A 6,693-nucleotide genomic window follows, 5' to 3' on the forward strand; every position below is an offset into this window, starting at 1 on the left:
TGCTGGGTAGTTTTTGTCAACTTGGCTCAAATCGGAGACACTTAGAAAGAGGGAACCTCAACTGAATAATTTCTTGCATCTAACTAGTCTATGTGCATGTCTATAGGGCATGTGGATTGTGTTATCCCTGGGCAGAGGTCCTAGGTTGTATAAGAAAGCAGTCTGACCAAGCCATGGAAAGCAATGCAGTAAATAGCATTTTCCCATGGTTTTTGTTTCAGTTTCTGGATCTATGTTCCTGCATTGATTTCCCTTGATTATGGACTATAAAATATAAACAAAATAGACCTTTTCCTCCCCATATTGGTTTTGGTCAATGCTTTATCAGATCAGCAACAACAACAACAAAAAACCCAGGACATTGTAATAATTAAATTATATTTTCAATAGTTTGTTGAAGAAAAAATATGCATTATTGTCATATTCAAGTTAAGCTATTTTATTATTAATATTTTTGAGACAGGGTTTCTCTGTGTAACAGCCCTGACTGTACTGGAACTCACTTTGTAGACCAGGCTTAACTTGAACTCACAGAGTATCTGCCTCTGCCTCCCAAGTGTTGGGATTACAGGGCGCACCACCACAGCCAGTCTGTTTTATAATTTCTAATCATTTATTTGTAATTTTAGTTTCTTTCCAAGGACAAACGTCATTTAAGTAATAATGGCAGATTTAGTTTTATTCTAGTTTGGTAGTTTAGATTAACCTTTCATGCCTTATTGAACTTCTTAGGTTCTCCAATCTAACATTGCATAGAAATATTAACAGGGATCATCTTTGTTCCCATCCTAGTTCTAGAGACAAAGCTGTTAATGTTCCATTGTGGGATCTGTTTACTATGTATTTTGGGTACATAACTTGCATCAGGTTCTCTCCCCATCTTCACAAATCTATCTAAATTTGTAAATTGTTAATTAAAGCCCCATTAACAATTTTGTGATATTCCAGGAAGCAGAAATCTTGGGAGTCATTCTAGAATTCTGCCTACCACAATTTTTTAAATGAATATTTTAAGTATTTTAAATATTTTAAAATGAATATTTCTGAGTAGTTTAAAGAAATTGATAATTTTAGAATGTCTATGGAAGTGTGAAGGATGCAGAACACTCAAGATACAAATGGAGAAAAAATAGATATAATATCCACCTACCAGAATTAGTGTTTGTTTTTCCTTTTTTACTTTGGAATGTGTGTCTATATATGTGTGTGGTATTTGTAGTATGTATGTTTGTGAGCATGTGTGTGGTGTGTGATGTGTGGTATATGGTGTGTGGTATGTTTGAATGTGTGTGGTATGTAGTCTGGTGTGTGTGGTGTGTGTGCAGTGTGTGTGTGTAGTGTGTGTGTAGGTGGTGTGGTATGTAGTGTGGTGTTTGGTGTGTGTGTAGTGTGTGTGTGTATGTGGTGTGATATGTGGTGTAGTGTGGTGTGTATGTGTATGTGTGTGTGGTGAGGTGTGTGTGTAGTGTGTGTAGTATGTGTGTGTATGTGTGTGTGGTGAGGTGTGTGTGTAGTGTGTGTCTGTATGTGTGTGTGGTGTAGTGTGTGTATAGTGTGTGTGGTGTGTGTGTATGTGTATGTGGTAAGGTGTGTGTTTGTAGTGTGTGTGCATGTGTGGTATGTGGTATGGTGTGTGTGGTGTAGTGTGTGTATAGTGTGTGTGTGTGTGTATGTATGTGTATGTTATGTGTGTGGTGTGTATGTAGTGTGTGTATGTATGCCCACCCATACATGCTCTTTGGAACCTGGGGCTTGATGATTAAGTTAGGCTGGTTGGCCAGAGCCCCAGGATCTACCAATTTTAGCTACATACCATTGGGATTATGAGTGATCACTGCTATACCTGTTTTTTTTATGTAAGTTTTGGGGACCTAATTCAGTTTCTCTTGCTTGTTTTCTGGTTAAATTATCATCCTGGCTCCTCATTACTGATTTTTAAACAGAGGGTTATTTGCGTTAGGGTTTCTATTGTTGTGAAGAGACACCATGACCATGGAAACTCTAATAAAAAAACATTTAATTGAGGTGGCAGCTTACACTTTCAGAGCTTTAGTCCATTATCATCATTGAAGGGAGCACAAATGCTGGGAGTATGGAGGTGTGCAGACAGACATAGTGCTGGAGAATTCTATATCTTTATCCAAAGGCAATAGGAAGTGAACTGAGACACTGGTTGCTATCTTGAGCATCTATGAAACGTCAAAACCCACCTCCACAGTGACACACTTCTTTCAACAAAGCCATGCCTACTCCAACAAAGCCATGCTTCCTACCATTGCCATTCCCTAAGACCACAAGCATCTTGTTATGTAATTCAGATGCCTTGAACTTGTGGAAGTTTTTCTGCCAGAGTCTCCTGAGTGCTGGAATTCCAGGCATGCCCCACCATACCCAGCTGCAAACCAAATTTAATATTAGAGACAAAGAGTTCATTTCATAAGAAACATCAGTTCTGAAAGTTTCATATGTCTAATAATATACAATAGAAATGCAAGGAGCAAACTTCAAAGAAATGTAATTGATAAACTTTTAATTATTCAATGTTTTATCCCTCAATAACTGATGAAATACCATAGTTATAAAATATTCAAACAAGACTAAGAGCCAGCTTTACCTGAATGTGATTTACACAACGATTTACCTTAAATGGCATAAGTAAACAAGTCATTACCAAAGTAGACCATCTTCTGTGTCATGGGGATATATCTTTAAAGACGAGAAGGTTGAACTTGTATATGCTATATTCTTTAAGTATAATGAAATAAAAATTGTAACTGATCACATAAGACACTGACAAATAACCAACTATTCAGAAATTATATAGTATGCTACCAAATAAGCTCTGACCAGGGGGACAATCAGAGGCACAGTGAATACCTTGGAATGAATACAGTCAAACATTTTAAATAAAAGTAAGAGGTAACAATGCGATTTGTGAAGTTATTCTTAAATTGGGTGGTGAGTTAACACAGCATTTATTATTATGATTTTTAGCTTTAGTGTATCTTATATATCCATCTCAGTTTGTATAATATTGCATAATTTTAAAAGATACGTAGAACACAAACTACATACACACTTTACTCCCTGCAAAATGCCTGTGTTGTTATAATCCTGCGTACTTTTGGTTTTCAAGCTTTAAAAGAAAGATGGGGGCTAGAGAGACCTGTCAGTTTTTCAGAGTACTTTCTGCTCTTACAGAGAACCTAGGTTCAGTTCCCAACACCCACATGATGTCTCACAACCATCTATAACTCCAGTTTCCAGGCACCTAATGCCCTCTTCTGATCTCCGAGGGCACCAGGCATGTATGTGGTGCACATACATGCATACAGGCAAAACACACGCACATGTAACAGAAAATAAATACATCTAGAATATATAAAAATTAAATACAAAGGAAAGAAGACATTCAATCTTCGGCTCCACTTCAGAGTCACATAATTAACTGTTGCTTGTCATTGTTACTTCTTTTGAAAGCATTCAACTTTAAGCACTGCTAAGGAAAAGCACCCAAAATTCACACATCCAGGTTCACTGTGGTCTTTGTTGAAGGACGGAGAGTGAGCATATGTGATCCATGCCATTGCTTGTATCATTAGGCATAAAAAAAACCCAGCATCTGCAACACCCAGTTCTAATTAGATCCTGAAGTAATGGCTGCAGCTGAGCCATTTATTGCTTCTGTAAACGAGAGCCAGCAGAGGGAAGATGCTTTTCCTAACATCACTGTGGAATGAAGGCTAAGATGCCAGAAACATAGGTAGAACCTGCTAGGAGAGGAAATAGGGCTGTCCTCTGGAGTGATGCAAATAGTCTGAGAGAACAGGCATGGTCTGCATCTAACTGAGGACGTGAGGAAAGGAACCCCACTGGTGCCAAACCTGGAAACACCCAGAGTTCTCAAATGCCAGCTAGCAAATGAGTTTTCATCTACATAAACGAATAGTTTTTTCTTAAATAATATCTTCTTTTAATTACAATATGATTTTAGAAGTTTGTATGTTACTGTAGAAAAATCCTGGAGATATGCCCCTTAGCTCAAGTATATATCGAATTATTGTTAGCCCACCTGATTTGTCTTTCATATTAATGACTAAGCATTTGTATTACTGGAAAGTAAAAATTATTATGAAATAGTCTTCTGAACAGGTGTGATTGTTCCAAAGCAATAAATTACTGTAGCAGGATGTTGTCGCTCAAAATGATTACATCTATTTTCCTCTTTTCTGAAGAATGACAGTATCGACGAAATCCATTTTTTATAACAAAAATTGTATAGGAAATTTTTCCAGTTGCTTGCAGAATAGATCCTTAGAATTTTTCAATATCGACTGCTGTGAAGAAAAATGAGGTTTTCATAGTGTTCACCAAGACCAGAAAAGCATGTCAGATTTATAAAACCATTTGTTCCTACAATGCCATACAAGTGGAATGCTGTGGAAGAGGGCTGGCTTGGAGTACTTTATTATTTTGAATGCTGGATTAATGTTCATAGTTTTCCATTGCTCACTTTTATGCAGGGCTTGGTCTGAGATGCAGTATATTATGCAATGGTTTTTGTCATGTATAGGTGATGATATTAACAGTCTAATGCTAAACAGGTTCTGAGGAAATGAGGAGGGAAAAAATGACTTACTGTATTTACCCTGAAACAGGATTCAATCTGCCGCTCTATTTAATGCTATATTTTTCATTATCTTACAAGCATATGTTAGAGCTGCTACAGATGATGAAGTTAGCTGCTGGGCAGGGTTACCATCAATGCTCTCTGTCTTTATTTTAATAAGAAAAAATGAGCAGATTGTTTGTGACCTTTATCAAGGGCTTCATAGAAGATAAGAAAACTAACCACAGAACACTAGCCTAGGGCCATACCGAATATTCACAGCCATCTTTCCTAGAACAAAATGTCTATGACAAAGCCATTGAAACCAATGGAGCCCTATCTGAAAAAAAATAATCAGAAAGGTCAAAGTAATATACATTTTATGTTTTGTTTTAGGAATATTCCATGTTTAATATAACTTGTAAGTGTCCTTGTCCTATTTGGGGTGAAAACATATTTCCTTGAGGTTAACACATCTGTAAAAAACAGTAATGTGGCATTGGGAAACAGAGGAGGGTAGAGCTCTGTGAATTGAAGGCAACCTGGTCAATATAGAGAGTCTGGACCAACCAGGGCTACATGATGAGACTGTCTCAAACAAATAAACAAAACAAAACAAAATTAACCAGCCCTTCCTTTCCCTACAAACAAAAATAATAACAGCTGATAATTTTTGCTAGGACACTGGCATCACAACTAAAGTACTCCATATATAATCCTAGACTTCCTGGGCTATCCTATAAATACAGATACTTACATTAAGTGTTTACTGTTTTTGCTGGGTTATACCCTGTGCCCAACCATTGCATGAGATTATTATTCTGAAAGTCAGTACTGTGGTCTTCTTTAATTTATAGCTTGATGAACTGAACAGAAAAAGACAAAGTTACTTGTCTAAGTCTACCTTCATTGTTGGAGTTTAGATGTCAGATCTGAGACACAGGCACCTGACTCTGGATGCCCAGGTACTCCTCTACAGGAAATTAAATACTGGTATTCTCAAACTTACTTTTTATGGACAATGTATGTCTGGTATTTCTGGATATTGAAAAGGTGTGAAAGCTGGGTCTGTGCCATAGGCTTATAATTCCAGCTATTCAAGAGCCTGAGACAGGAGAGTCACAAGTTCAAGGTCCACCTGGGCTACACTATGAGTTCCCTGTCAGTCTAGGCAACTTAGTGAGAGCCTGTCTCAAAGCTTAAAGAGTGCATGGAAAGAATTTGTGTGGCATGTAAAATGTCATAGGCTTGATTCTAAATTTGTTTTTTAGAAAGTGTGAGAGTTTGGCTTGTAGGAGGAACTCTTGGTTATCTTACTAAAGCTAAGATTTGTGAAGTCTGTTTCCCTGTGTAGAAAAGTTGTGTTTTCCCCCTACAACTATGATGACATGTCTCTAGCTTGAAAGACACATATTCTCAACAGATTTGAACCTACATGTAGACAAATACTTTTAAATACCTTTCACATTATTGGCATCATTCAAACAGCATGTCCTAAGATAATATAAATTCAAGTCCCTTATCTTTTAGTGGGCAATGACTGATACCTCTCTTTAAATCCTGGTTGTAAAATGGCTCACTCCACAATGAAAAAGAAACAAACATTTACTGTTGCTCTGTGCGTGTCCCTAGTAAAAAACAGTACAAATAATGTGAACATTGAACTCTTAGTCCCTTTTGCTATTTTTCTTCTTCTATTACAATCACTTTTTTTGCTGAGCAGTAATATATTATCCTTGAATCTCTAATTATTTATGTACAAGAAAATAAGACTGATTAGAAAAATGGCCAGTTACCTCTTTTTAAAGCCCCATGTTTTCCATGAGTGTTAAATCTCAAAACCATGTCTTTAATAGTGGCAATGCCTTAAATTATCTTACCTTAGATATCTATTTTATAAAGTGTGCTTACCAACTGGTGACAGTGTCTAACAGCTCATGAGTGGTCCACCATACTACGGAGCGTGCTCCAGTCTGTAAGTCAACTCATCGATACATTCGTTGAATAATGCATTGAAATGAAAAGAAAGAAATATAGCTGAAACTGAATGTGTTTCCAGTATAGCCGATTTACATCCCAGAATG

Source organism: Mesocricetus auratus, unplaced genomic scaffold (assembly GCF_017639785.1).
Source record: "Mesocricetus auratus isolate SY011 unplaced genomic scaffold, BCM_Maur_2.0 Super-Scaffold_100006, whole genome shotgun sequence".
Taxonomy (NCBI): Eukaryota; Metazoa; Chordata; class Mammalia; order Rodentia; family Cricetidae; genus Mesocricetus; species Mesocricetus auratus.